Source organism: Nicotiana tomentosiformis, chromosome 6 (genome assembly GCF_000390325.3).
Source record: "Nicotiana tomentosiformis chromosome 6, ASM39032v3, whole genome shotgun sequence".
Taxonomy (NCBI): Eukaryota; Viridiplantae; Streptophyta; class Magnoliopsida; order Solanales; family Solanaceae; genus Nicotiana; species Nicotiana tomentosiformis.
The window spans coordinates 139,688,826-139,704,416 of NC_090817.1; the positions used below are offsets into that span (position 1 = coordinate 139,688,826).

General features: G+C 38.3%; 1 long non-coding RNA gene across 1 annotated transcript; it reads left to right on the plus strand.

The window, feature by feature from the left end:
• Window positions 1–1,513: 1,513 nt before the first annotated feature.
• Window positions 1,514–3,877, plus strand: LOC104087036 (uncharacterized). Its single transcript, XR_684207.4, has 3 exons — window positions 1,514–1,708; window positions 2,126–2,240; window positions 3,634–3,877. It is a non-coding gene; the product is annotated as an uncharacterized lncRNA (long non-coding RNA).
• The last annotated feature ends 11,714 nt before the right edge of the window (window positions 3,878–15,591 follow it).

Here is a 15,591-nt window from a genome sequence, read left to right on the forward strand (position 1 = left end):
ACTCTCTGCTTTTCTACTCAAGGCATCTGTAACCACATTTTCTTTGCCCGGATGATACAAGATAGTAATATCATAATCTTTCAGTAATTTCGGCTATCTGCGCTGCCTCAAATTTAGGTCCCTCTACTTGAACAAATGCTGCAAATTGCGATGATCAGTGTAAAATTCACAAGACACTTTATAAAGATAATGCCTCCAAATCTTAAGAGCGTGAACAATTGCAGCTAACTCCAAATTATGTACCGGATAATTCTTCTCGTGGGACTTCAACTGACGTGAAGCATATGCAATAACTCGCCCTTCCTGCATTAATACACAACCCAAGCCAACGCGTGAAGCGTCATAATACACTATATACATTCCGGAGGCCTGTGACCATGCCGTGCGGTTGATGTTAATGTAGCTCTAGAAGAGATGGTTACCGTTATTAGATTCGTGTATCTTGGTTCTACTATATATGATGAGCTCATAGCATTACGGTTGTGGTGGTGCTTGTTGAACTTGAGAAACAGTTCTCTTCTTTGAGACATTTTCCATTCTTGGGTACATGGATTGCGTAGTTTGTGACTTGAGTTATGTTTGTGTGGCATGTCTATGGAATAATTGTGTTTGATAATATAAGGTCATTGGACCTATAATGGATACTATCAGGTTTGATTACGACGTGTTTGGAAGAATAATTGTAGAAATCGGCTTAGATAATTGGTTATGGTACTTGTGGAACGAGGGAAAGCTCCCTGACTTGTTGATCCGATAAGTGGTTATGGGATTCTGCGTTCTTTCATTATCAGCAGTGTACGAATATTTTGGAACGAGGTTTTGTTTGATATGTGGTTTAATACTAGTACCGAGTTGGTTTTGAGTAGTTACTGTGACTGGGAATGGTGCTGCGAGTATGCGAGTTGTGTAGTATGTTATGTGATTATATCTGGGGGTTATGGTTATGGTTGGATACAGCTTATTCGGACTTATACCGTGTGTAGATGTGAGATCCGGGTCTTATAAGAAATTCTGAATGTTGAAAATTGGGTTCTAAGTTTACGGACTAAGATTAAAGTAATAATCTTCAATTATGTTGTGTTGTGAGGCCTATATATCACCCCCAGGGTATGTGCATGGTAAGGTGGCACAATGATTTGATGGCTTGGAAATAACTATTGGCACGTTCTAGGACGAATATTTATTTAAGTGGGGGAGAATGTAACGATCCGATATATATATATTTTTTTTTATGAACTTTTGAATTATCTCATTAATTATAGTTTCTTTATTTTTATAGTTTACCTATACGTATATTTGTAGTCATTTTGTTAATATTTACATTTACGTAATATGGAACAAAGAAGAGAGTTAAGAAAGTAAGTAAGGATTATTGGTCCATGTGTAGTTCCGTATTTGGACTTTGGTAACTTTGGACAATAATTTAGGAAAAGAATTAAGGGTCAAGCCCACCCTTTTTCCTGGCAGTAATAGTAATCCCGATTAGGGATGCTTTAAAAGTATTAAAGGAGAATATGATAATGATGGGAAAAGTTAAAGGGAGCTTCTGACAGTGGTATTCCAAAGACCATTGAATCGATTTCAAAGCTTTTCAACCTTGTTTTCTCGAGATTCAAGGCAAGCTAAATGTCCTCCAATTAACGGTTTTCAGACGAAGCAACAGTGCCCAACAATCGCAAACTACAATTGTAGTTAATTTTCATTCAAGGTATTAAACTATTTTATGACATAATTATTATTCTCTTGACATGGGTATTCAAATATGATATTTCTAATTGAACAACGAGATGGATTTTGATATTTAAAAGAAAGTCTTTCACCTGTAGATTTATGATTTAAGGCATAAAACATCGAGTTATGCTCGTATGTTTGAAATTGGGTTGAAAATGGTAGAAAATTTTATAGACTTTAATTGAAGATTTGAAGGTCGAATTGTGGTCAAATTTGAGTTATTTTGATTTAGTTGGACTCGTAATTGAATGGGTTGTTGGATTTTGTGAGTTTCGTCGAGTTCCGAGATGTGGGCCCCACTGTCAATTTTTTGAGAAGAATTAGAAATTTTTATAAATTATTAAATTGCAAGCATTAGAGTATATTTTGATTAATTTGCACGTTGTTTGACTAGTTTCGAATCGTTTGGCTTGGAATTGAGGAGATATGAAGGCGTTCGAAGGTTCGCGCGGAATGAAATTTCTGGAGTACTGTTTATCTTGCTCGGCATTGGATTCATCTTTTTCGAGGTAAGTAACTCTTCTAATCTTGGAGTTGAGGGTATGAACCCTGAATATACGTATTATGTGAATTGCTTGAAGGTGACACACATGCTAGGTGACAGGCGGGTGGGCGTGCACTATAGAAATTATGACGTAATTGTTTCCGTGGAATTTTGTCGTCAAATAATCTTGGTATTTTCTATGCAGTTTTATATGTTGAGGAAATTTACCTGAGAATCATATTAAAAATCATGTTGAGGCTATGTGCCAGTATTATTGAAACCCACAGAGGTCATATTGCTGTGAATTATTTATTTTAAATTGAAAATTCATATTCAGTCATATTCATTTCATTATATATCATACCTCACCCTCTGTTGTTATTTATTGATACATCATAACATCATTTTCGGGCTATTTTTATGACATTGTGAGCCCATGAGAGACAGACTGGAGAGATTGATGACTGAGGGAGGCCGAGGGTTTGACTCTGAGGATATTTTTGGGATCTGGCTGCACGCCGCAACAGGCCATTATATATATATATATATATATATATATATATATATATATATATATATATATATATATATATATATATATTATTATTATTATGTGGATCGGGGCTGCCCGCCTGCAACAGGCCTTACATGCTTTATATAGCACGTGAGTTGTGCATGCGGTTTATATCTCTTGGGCTGAAGGAGCCCCTCCGGAGTCTACACACACCTAGTGAGCGTGGTTGATATTATTGAGGGATGGATCTTCCCTGGATATGAATCTTGTCCGAAGCATTATATACCTGGAGATGGATCTTCTCCACGGGCTGGATTGGCCATATACAGTACCGAGTGATTGAGCATGATAAGTGAAATGTGTGAGAAAGTGAGATTGAGTACTCTGAGAGTTTGAGTACATGAGTTCATCTCTGAGATACATTGCATTGACATGCACACATGACATACATGCATAGAGATGTATTTTTCTTATGCTGTACGGTATCACATCATTCATGATTTCTCACACATGTTGACAGATGGGCATAGTGATGCATTTGTTTTACACAGGTTATCTGTAAGGAAAATGAAACATCTTATTTATTATTGAAAGGATTTTGGAAAAATTATTATTTTTAAACTTATTCATATTTTTGGCAACTCCTGTAAACGATTTGGGTTTTCATTGATGTACTTGAAAGGCAGAACTATTTTCAGAAATCATATTTTTGTTGAGCATTTGATTGTTGAGTTACTTCTGGTATTACTTGTTTTATGTTGTTGTGAACTATTGTTGGTTATGGAAGTTGGACTCTGACCTTGGTACAAGCTCGTCACTACTTTCAACCTAAGGTTAGGTTAGTTACTTATTGAGTACATGGGGTTGGTTGTACTCATACTACACTTCTGCACCTTTCGTGCAGATGTTGGCTGCTGATGTTGCTGTGTTCGTTGGGAGCTGGATCTGAAGATGTACCTGCGTTCCGGTTGTTGCTGCCTCTTGTTCATGGCAGTCTTAGATTCATAAAACTATGTTTATGTACTTTTCGAACAGATGATGTATTTACTTCATACCAGCTTTGTATAGTCCATTCTTAGAATCTCATGATTTGTACTACTAGTCCTTGGGGAAAGAATAAGATTAAGATATTTCTTTACTTAATTTCACTTTTAATTGTTATTGGAATTGGTTAGTGGTTAATTGGCTTATCTAGCGGGTTGGGCTAGGTGCCATCACGACTAGTCAAATTTTGGGTCGTGACAGAAGTATATACCTAATATTTATGACGTAAAGGCAATTAATATTTTACCTTTAATAAATCATTAAAAAGGTCAAATATTTGGAAGGTCAGTACACAATTTTACGTCCATTTGAAGTAGTCAACAACTAGAGTAATTTTATTGAACAATTCTACTAACATTTAGTATTTTCAACAAATTACATTAATTTATTCTCATTAAGTTGTAAGCCATAAAATTAAAACTATTAAATATATAAAAAAAATAATATTTCACTCTTTTAATCTTGTCTTCTTTTATCTATCCAGAAACTATTATAATAGCACGAAACTCCAACAGGAAATTGATCGATCATTTTATCATTTAAAAATATACTAGTATTAGCACCCGCGCGGATGCGCGGACATTAACCATGTCAAGTATTTGAGTTATTTGGATTATATGTAAATAATCTTAAAATTTAAACTTTCTCGATAAATATAGATAATCATTAGATATTAATTAAGAAATATTACATGAAAAAGATTAACCATTTCTCAAATCTCCTATTTATAATTCTATTTTCTTTTTTGGTACCATTCTCGTCGGTGTCATTGGATCATAAAAATAGTTGTGAAGCAAAATAATAACTCATATTTATGGCAAAACAATCAAAGGTTGAGACTATGAAGGACTCTTTGGATACGACTTGACTCTTTTACTACTACTTGAACTCTTATTTGGTATGTTGATATCTTTTAAAAAATATTTCTTTTTTAAATTTCAGTTTCTAAAATTTTTTTTTTCAATAATAATTATTTTTATAATAATGTAAGTGAAAATATTATCCTTAATTCAAAACTTATTTTAGGTGGCTATCTAAAAATTTAAATAATTCTTTAGCCACTGAATATTTTTTCAGTATAACTCCATTTTGATATTTGACACTAACCATATTAAATATCTAATTTATTTGAATTATATTTAAATAACCTTAAACTTTAAACCCTCTAGATAATTATAAATAATCGTTAGATATTAATTAAGAAATACTATATGAATAAAGAATAGCATTTTCTCAATTCTTGTAGTGATAATATTGTTTTGCGCAATTTTCATTGGTGTCAATGGAATCTAAAAATAGTCACGAAGCGAAATAATAACTCGTATTTATGAAAAATCACAAAGATTGACAAAATATGAACGACTCTTTGGTTACGACATGACTTTTTTACTACGACTTGAACTCTTATTTGGTATGATGTTATCTTTTAAAAAATATTTCTATTTTGCAATTCCAATTTCTAAAACTTTATATATATTTCAATAATGATTATCTTTATGATGATGCAATGAAGATATTATCCTTAATTTAAAATCCACTTTAATCGGCTATCTAAAAATTTAAATAATTTTGTTGCCGGTGAAAAGTTATTTCGGTATGATTCCATTTTGAGTTTATCAATATCTCTACCCACAGATTTTGAATTTTGAATACCCTATATATACATTTTTTTTTCTTTTAATTTAGGTGATTTTTATTATATAACATTGCACATATTGTCTTAAAACTGCCAAGTAGTTTTTTCTCGACACCATATTTGGCTTACACTCAATGCAAACAACTCAAATTATATTTAAATTCAGATTCGAATATCAAATCAGTGTGTTAGTAATAGTCATTTTTGAAAAATGACACACAATGTAAATAAAAAATCCTTATCTTATAATCTATGTATTTGTAACAACCCGGCTGGTCGTTTCGAGTATTACAGTTATGTTTCCCCAATTATTGCTCAATTTGTACTTTATAGTTGTTATATGACTTGCCGGGGTAATTTGTTCAGGTCCGGAGAGATTTTAGAATGAATTGAGACAATTAGTCTCAAGGTTGAAAGCTTAAGTTGAAAAGGTTGACTAGATGTTGACTTATATGAAAACGACCCCGGAATAGAACTTTAATGATTCCAATAGATCTGTATGGTGATTCTAGATTTAGGAGCGTGTCCGTAAAATTATTTGAAAGTCCATAGTGGAATTAGGCTTGAAATGGCGAAAGTTGAGTTTTTTGAAAGTTTGACCGGGGAGTTGTTTTTTTTGATAACGGGGCTGGAATCCAGTTCTAAAAATTTTCATAGCTCCGTTATATCATTTTTGACTTGTGTGCAAAATTTGAGGTCAATCGAAATTGATTTGATAGGTTTCGGCATCGAATGTAAAACTTGAAAATTCTTAAGTTCTTTAAGCTTGAATTGGGGTATGATTCGTGGTTTTAGCGTTGTTTGATGTGATTTAAGGTTTCAACTAAGTTCGTATGATATTTTAGGACTTGTTGGTATGATTGGTTGAGGTCCCGAGGACCTCGGGCGTAATTCGGATCATGTTCAGCGCATTTCGGAAGCTTGAAACTACTGCTACTGGTTTCTTTCTTCGCATTCGCGAGGGAGGTTTCGCGTTCGCGATGAATACCTGGAAGCCAATGGAGTTTTGTTCTTCGCGTTCGCGTACGAGGGGTCGCGTTCACGAAGGCCTAGACTCAGCACGTACCGCGTTCGCGAAGAGAAAGAAGAGGCAGCTGGGAACCCACACATTTCGTCTTCACGTTCGCGATGGGCGTCCCGCGTTCGCGAAGCTTAAGTTCTGATAGGCATCGCGTTCGCGAAGAAAAAATTTTGGCAAGCACATTTTTGTGCTTTGCGAACGCGAGGCAAGGGTCGCGTTCGCGAAGAAGAAACCACTGGACAGAAACTTTAAGTTCTGAAAATGGGACGAACCCATTTTCCATTTTTGACAAATTGGAGCTCGGGAAGAGGCGATTTTCGGAAAAATTTCAAGAAAAACAACGGGATAAGTGTTCTTAACTCAATAATTACTCGAATCCATGGTTGTTTTTAATATTTAATTAAGGATTTACGTTGGAAGATTTAGAAAACCCTCTTGGTTTAAATTGCATATTTAAGAGTCGAGTTGATATCAGATTTTAGTAAAAATTATATGGTTGGACTCGTGGTTGAATGACCGTTCATATTTTGTAACTTTTTTCGTGTTCCGAGACGTGGACCATGGGCGAATTTTGCGTTAAATTTCGGATTTTGTTAGAAAATTTGTATTTTTATATGGAAATTATTCCTATAATTTGTGTTGACTAAATCGAATTAATTATGATTAGATTAGAGCTAATCGGAGTTGGAAATTCGAGGAAAATGCATATTACTTGACTGATTAAGTGCGGTTTGAGGTAAGTGACTTGTCTAACCTTGTGTGGGGAAAATTCCCCCTAGGATTGGTATTGATGTGATAATTGTAATGTTTTGAAAGCCGTGTACATGGAGTGACGAGTGTGTACACGGGCTAAATGTGAAAGATTTTATCCTATTATATTCATCATCATTGATCTATTTTATATTCTTAAATTTGCCTAACATTTTTCCTACTAATTATTTTACTTGTTTAGTTGAGACTTTACTTCTTTTATTCTGTGCATTATTTGAGGGTTGAATTTCTTTAATCTAAATATTATTAATATGAAGTATTTGATATTTTTGTTAAAATTGGTATTGAGGCAACATGTTAAAAAATGTGAAATATTATTTTTGCTGAGTATTTATTCCTGAATATTTTGTGAGATTTTGTACTCACTGTGATTGAGCCGTGAGCTCCCTATTGTTGAAAATATTGTTGTTGTTGATTTATTTTGGCAAATTGAAATATTTGAGCACTTGAGGTGTAAATTATGATGTATTGTGATATTAATACGCATGCGGTGGTATAAGATCTGGATGTTGAAACGCATGCGGTGTGATAAGGGTGGCTTGATACGTGTGGCTAGTAGGGAAACTACTAGAAGTCATGCTGTGTGATAAGGGTGGCTAAAACGCGGGATGCTATTTCGGGAAAAATATTTTCTTTGAAATTAAATGTGAAGGTTCCCGCGGTGATATAAGGAAAAGAGATATTATGAATTTATTTATGATTTGGGACTACGAGGCGGTACCTCGGGAGTGCCCTTGTTGATATTTCTTTATGGCTGCATTTGCCTTTGATTATTGTTGTGTTTTTCTTAAAGTTGTAAATTTCTATTTTCTTTCCGCGAGACATTATTTGCCTTTATTTTGTATAATTTAAATGGTGACATACTACTTACTTGATTCATTTCCATTGTCATTTATTGTTATTATATTTTTAAGAATTTCACCATGTCTTTTATTATTTCTAGTAGGGCCTGACCTAACCTTGTCACTACTCTACCGAGGTTAGGCTTGGCACTTACTGGGTATCGCTATGGTGTACTCATACTACGCTTCTGCACATCATTTTGTGTAGATCCAGGTATTTCTTACCAGCCCAGATATCAGTGAGCTACCTGTGTACGGAGACTTCGAGGTATATCTGCCAGCGTCTGCAGACTCCAGAGTCCGCTTCTATCCTTATTATGTTGCTTCCTTTATTTCTTTAAACTCTGATATATAGAGACATTGAGGATAAAGTCTTAGAAGCTTGTGACTTATTTCTACCGGGTTTTGGGAGTTGTAATTATGTGAATTTACAGATTTATTTATTTCAGATTTCTATTGTTATTCCGCATTGATAGGCTTACCTAGTCTTAGGGATTAGGTGTCATCACGACATCATACAGAGGGAATTTGGGGTCGTGACAAGTTGGTATTAGAGCTCTAGGTTCATAGGTATTATGAGTCACAAGCAGGTTTAGTAGAGTCTTGCAGATCGGTACGGAGACGTCTGTACTTATCTTTGGGAGGCTATGGAATTGTTAGGAAAACGTTTACTTCATTGATTCCTTATCGTGCGCATTGTTGACTTCGAAATTATAAACTCTTGTCTTTCTATTCTCTCACAGATAGTGAGGACACGCACAACTGGATCAGATGATCAGACACACATGCCCCATGTTAGAGCCGCAAGAGGCTGGGGTAGGGGAAGAGGCCGTGCCAGAGGCTGAGGAAGACCACATGGTGCAGCCAGAGCACCTGCACGAGCTGCTACAGAGGAACCAGCAGTAGCTCCGGTTGGAGAACAGGCACCTGAGACACCTGTTACTACTCCTGCACTTCAGGCGACTCTTGCCCAGTTCTTGAGCATGTTTGGCACTCTAGCTCAGGCAGGGTTGATTCCACTTGCTCCTGCCACATCTCAGACCGGGGTAGGAGCACAGACTCCCGCCGCCCGTACCCCAGAGCCATGGGCCCAGGTTGACCATGCTCCAGAGGTTATACCAGTGCAGCCAGTTGTCCCAGTTCGGCCCGAGGCTAGGGCAACAGTTTCGGAGGGGGAGCAACTCAGGCTCGAGAGGTACAAGAAGTACCACCCTCCCACTTTTAGCGGTTTGGCTTCAGAGGATGCTCAGGGTTTTCTTCAGGAATGTCACTGTATCCTTCGTACTATGGGTATTGTGGATTCCAGTGGGGTTTCTTTCATGACATTCCAGCTTAGAGTAGTGGCCTACCAGTGCTGGAGAGCATATGAGTTGGATAGTCAGGCTGAGGCAGCTTCACTTACTTGGACTCAATTTTCGGATATGTTCTTGAGGGAGTATATTCCTCAGAGTCTTCGAGATGCATGGCGCGCAGAGTTTGAGTAGCTGCGCCAGGGTTCTATGACCGTGTCAGAGTATGCGGTCTGATTCAATAATTTGGCTAGGCACGCACCAGCCTTTGTTATTACTGTTCGAGAGCGGGTTCGCCGATTTATTGAGGGCCTCCACCCTAGTATCAGATTTAGTATGGCCGAGAACTGGAGATGGACATCACATACCAACAGGCGGTGTCAATTGCTAGGAGATTAAAGGGTATGCGGACTCGGGAGAGAAAAGAAAGGGAAGCTAAGAGACCTTGAGATTTTGGCACATATAACAGTTCTTGTGCCCCAGCTGCAACCCGTCATGGTAGAGGCTATGTGAGCCATCCTATTCATTCAGCACTTCCAGCCTCCAGCGGTATTTCGGTTACTCCCAGACCTCGTGTTCCATATTATTCACCTCCAGTGTCTACTGTACCTCCTGTATGGGGTGCTTTCAGCGGGCAGTCCAGCCGATCAGGCCCGAGCCAGTCCCAGCAGCCACGTCCTCCGAGGGCTTGTTTTGAGTGTGGTGACACTCATCATATAATGAGGGATTGCCCTAAATTTAAGAGGGGTGCACCTTCACAGATTTCTCAGGCCCCACCTATTCCATAGGGCCCTTATGCTTCTCAGACCATTATTACTACACCAGTTGCTACCCCACCGGAACAGCCAACTAGAGGTGGAGGTCGGACAGGTAGAGGTCGCCCTATAGGTGGAGGCCAGGCCAGATATTATGCCCTTCCTTCTATGACGGAGGTAGTTGCATCCGATTATGTTATTCTTATGTGTCATATTATTTTGACCCGTATTTGAGCATATTCCGTGATTCTTTGAGTTCTTATGTTTATATATCTACACCCGTGGGTGATTCTATTATTGTTGACCGTGTGTATCGGTCGTGTTTGATTATTATTAGTGATTTTGAAACTAGAGCTGATTTATTATTGCTCAGTATGGTAGATTTCGATGTTATTTTGGGCATGGACTGGTTGTCGCCCTATCATGCTATTCTTGATTGTTATGCCAAGACGGTGACATTGGCTATGCCAGGTCTACCGTGTCTAGAGTGGAGACGTACCTTGGATCATGTTCCTAGCAGGGTTGTTTCATTTCTTAAGGCTCAACAAATGGTTGAGAAGGGGTGTGATGCGTATCTGGCCTATGTGAGAGATGTTAGTGTTGATACTCCTACCATGGAGTCAGTTCCTGTAGTAAGGTATTTTCCTGATGTATTTCCAGCGGATCTTCCGGGTATGACACCCTACATGGATATTGAATTTGGTATTGATTTGTTACCGGGCACTCAACCCATTTCTATTCCACCATATCATATGGCCCCAGCGTAATTGAAGGAATTAAAGGAGCAGTTACAGGAGCTGCTTGATAAGGGTTTTGTTCGTCCTAGTGTATCGCCTTGGGGTGCTCTTGTCTTATTTGTGAAGAAGAAGGATGGCTCTATGCAGATGTGTATTGATTACCGTCAGCTGAACAAGGTTACAGTGAAGAACATGTATCCATTGCCACGTATTGATGACCTATTTAATCAGCTTTATGGTGCTAGAGTGTTCTTTCGATCTGGCTATCATCAGTTGAAGATTCGGGAACCAGATATCTCGAAGACTGCTTTCATGACTCGGTATGGTCATTACGAGTCCCTTATGACGTATTTTGGGCTGACCAATGCCCCAACAATATTTATGCACTTAATGAATAGTGTATTTCAACCCTATCTTGATTCTTTCGTCATTGTGTTTATTAACGACATTCTGGTGTATTTCCGAAAGCGAGAGGATCATGAACAACACCCGAGGACTGTGCTTCAGACTTTGAGAGAAAAGAAGTTATATGCAAAATTTTCAAAGTGTGAATTCTGGCTTGAGTCAGTGGGATTTTTGGGTCAAATATAGGGTATATTTGTAGAGGGTTTTTCTTCTATTGCTGCACCTATGACTTAATTGACCCAGAAGGGTGCTCCGTTCAAGTGGACCGAGAAATGTGAGGAGAGCTTTCAAAAGCTCAAGACAGCTTTGACTACAGTCCCAGTATTGGTGTTGCCTACAAGTTCAGGGTCTTATACCATGTATTGTGATGCATCGCGTATTGGTCTCGATGTAGTGTTGATGGAAGACGGTAGGGTGATTGCCTATGCATCCAGATAGTTAAAGGTACATGAGAAGAATTATCCCGTCCACAACCTTGAGTTAGCAGCTATTGTTTATGCCTTAAATATTTGGCGGCATTATTTTTATGGTGTCCATTGTGAGGTTTATACCGATCACCAGAGTCTAAAACATCTGTTTAAATAGAAGGATCTTAATTTGCGGCAGCAGAGGTGGTTGGAGTTGCTTAAGGATTATGATATTACCATTCTCTATCATCCCGAAAAGGCCAATGTGGTGGCCGATGCCTTGAGTCATAATGCGGAGAGTTTAGGCAGCTTAGCATATTTACCGGTAGCAGAGATGCCTTTAGCCTTGGATGTTCAAGCCTTGGCCAACCAGTTTGTCAAATTGGATATTTCCGAGCCGAGTCGAGTTTTGGCTTGCATGATTTCTCAGTCTTCTCTTTATGATCGTATCAGAGAGCGTCAGTATGATGACCCCCATCTGCTTGTCCTTAAGGACACAGTTCAGCACGGTGACGCCAAGGAAGTCACTATTGAAGATGACGGTGTATTACGGATGCAGGGCATGTTATGTGTGCCCAATGTAGATGATTTACGTGAGTTGATTCTCCAAGAGGCTCATAGTTTGCGGTACTCCATTCATTCAGATGCTACAAAGATATATCAAGACTTGAGACAACACTATTGGTGGAGGCGGATGAAGAAAGACATAGTGGAATATGTAGCTCAGTGCCTAAATTTCAAGCACTGAGCTCCCACGGACTTAGAGGTATTTCGATGCAGTTTGGGTGATTGTGGATAGATTAACCAAGTCAGATCATTTCATTCCTATGGTTACTACTTACTCTTCGGAGCAGCTGGCTCAGGTTTATATTCACGAGATTATCAAGCTTCATGGCGTACCGGTATCTATCATCTCTGACCAGGGTACGCAGTTTACATCACAGTTCTGGAGGGTCGTACAATGTGAGTTGGGTACTCGGGTAGAGCTGAGTATAATATTTCAGCCTCAGACGGACGGGCAGTTCGAGTACACTATTCAGATATTGGAAGATATGTTACGCGTTTGTGCTACAGATTTTGGGGGTTCTTGGGATCATTTTCTGCCACTTACAGAGTTTGCTTACAATAACAGCTACCAATCGAGCATTTAGATGGCTCCGTATGAGGTTTTATATGGGAGACGGTATCGATCTCCAGTGGGTTGGTTCGAGCCGGGCGAAGCTAGACTATTGGGTACGGACTTGGTTCAAGATGCTTTGGAAAAAGTTAAATTGATACAGGATCGGCTTCGTACAGCCTAATCTAGACAAAAGCGTTATGCGGATCGGAAAGTTCGTGATGTTGCTTTCATGATTGGTGAGCGAGTCTTGCTCCGAGTTTCGCCTATGAAGGGTGTCATGAGATTTGGGAAGAGAGGAAAGAATTGGGCCTTTTGAGATTCTTGGAAGAATTGGAGAGGTGTCTTATAGACTTGCACTACCACCTAATCTCTCTGCAGTTCATCCAGTGTTCCATGTTTTCATGCTCCAAAAGTATCACGGCGATCCGTCTTATGTGTTAGACTTCAGCTCAGTCCATTTGGACAAGGATCTATCTTATGTTGAGGAACCAATGGCTATTTTGGACAGACAGGTTAGAAAGTTGAGATTGAAGAGCATTGCTTCAGTAAAAGTACAGTGGAAGGGTCATCCGGTCGAGGAGGCAACTTGGGAGACCGAGCATGAAATGCGCAGCTGTTATCCTCATCTTTTCATCACTCCAGGTATAATTCTAAACCCGTTTGAGGACAAACGTTTGTTTGAGAAGGGGAGAATGTAACAACCCGGCCGGTCATTTCGAGTATTACAGCTTTGTTTCCCCAATTATAGCTCAATTTGTGCTTTACAGTTGTTATATGACTTGCCGGGGTAAGTGATCAGGTCCGGAGAGATTTCGGAATGAATTGAGACAATTGATCTCAAGGTTGAAAGCTTAAGTTGAAAAGGTTGATCGGATGTTGACTTATGTGAAAACAACCCCAGAATAGAATTTTTATGATTTCAATAGCCCCGTATGGTGATTTTGGACTTAGGAGCGTGTCCGGAAAATTATTGGGAAGTCCGTAGTGGAATTAAGCTTGAAATGGCGAAAGTTGAATTTTTGGAAAGTTTGACCGGGGAGTTGACTTTTTGATATCGGGGTCAGAATCCAGTTTTGAAAATTTTCATTGCTTCGTTATGTCATTTATGACTTGTGTGCAAACTTTGAGGTCAATCAGAATTGATTTGATAGGTTTTGACATCGAATGTAAAAATTAGAAAATTTTAAATTCCTTAAGCTTGAATTGGGGTATGATTCGTGGTTTTAGCGTTATTTGATGTGATTTGAGGTTACAACTAAGTTCGTATGATATTTTAGGTCTTGTTGGTATGATTGGTTGAGGTCCCGAGGACCTCGGGCATAATTCGGATCATGTTCGGCGCATTTCGGAAGCTTGAAACTACTGCTACTGGTTTCCTTCTTCGCGTTCGTGAGAGAGGTCTCGCAATCGCAAAGAGTACCTAGAAGCCAGTGGAGTTTTGTTATTTGTGTTCGCGTACGAGGGTTCGCATATGCGAAGGCTTGGACTCAGCACACACCGCGTTCGCGTTCGCGAAGAGAAAGAAGAGGCAGGTGGGACCCCACATATTTGGTCTTCGTGTTCGCGATGGGAGTCCCTCGTTCGCGAAGCTTAAGATCTGATAGGCATCGCGTTCGCGAAGAAGAAATTTTTCCAGGCACATTTTTGTGCTTCGTGAGCGTGAGGCAAGGGCCGCGTTCGCGAAGAAGAAACCACTGGGCAGTAACTTTACGTCCCATTTTCCATCTTTGACAAATTAGAGCTCGGGAAGAGGCGATTTTTAGGAGATGTTCAAGGAAAATAATGGGGTAAGTGTTCTTAACTGAATATTGGTCAAATTACTCGAATCCATAGTTGTTTTTAACATTTAATTGGGGATTTAAGTTGGAAGATTTAGAAATCCCTCTTGGTTTAAATTGAAGATTTGAGGGACGAGTTGATGTCGGATTTTAGTAAAACCTGTATGGTTGGACTCGTGGTTGAATGAGCGTTCATATTTTATAACTTTTGTCGAGTTCCGAGACGTGGGGCCCACGTGCGAATTTTGTGTTAAATTCCGGATTTTGTTAGAAAATTTATAATTTCATATGAAAATTATTCCTATAATTTGTATTGACTAAATCGAATTAATTATGATTTGATTTGAGCCGATCGGAGTCGAAAAATCGAGGAAAAGGCATACTACTTGACTGATTGAGCGCAGTTTGAGGTAAGTGACTTGTCTAACCTTGTGTGGGGGAAATTTCTCCTAGGATTGGTATTGATGTGATAATTGTAATATATTGAAAGTCGTGTACACGAGGTGGCGATTGTGTACACGGGCTAAATGTGGAAGATTATATCTTTAAATTGTGTAGATTACTGATGCATATTAATTAAATTATTTTATCTTGTTATATTCATCATCATTGATCTATTTTATATTCTTAAATTTTGCCTAGCATTTTTTCTACTAATTGTTTTACATGTTTAGTTGAAACTTTGATTCTTTTATTCTGTGCATTATTTGAAGGTTGAATTTCTTTTATCTAAATATTATTATTATGAAGTATTTGATTTTTTTTGTTAAAATTGGTATTAAGGCAACGTGTTAAAAATTGTGAAATATTATTTTTGCTGAGCTATTTATTCCCGAATATTTTGTGAGATTTTGTACTCATTGTGATTGAGCCGTGAGCTCCCTATTGTGGAAAATATTGTTGTTGTTGATTTAATTTGGCAAATTGAAATATATGAGCACTTGAGGTGCAAATTGTGATATTAATACGCATGCGGTGGTATAAGGTCTGGGTGTTGAAACACATGCGGTGTGATAAGGGTGGCTTGATACATGTGGCTAGTAGGGGAACTACTAGA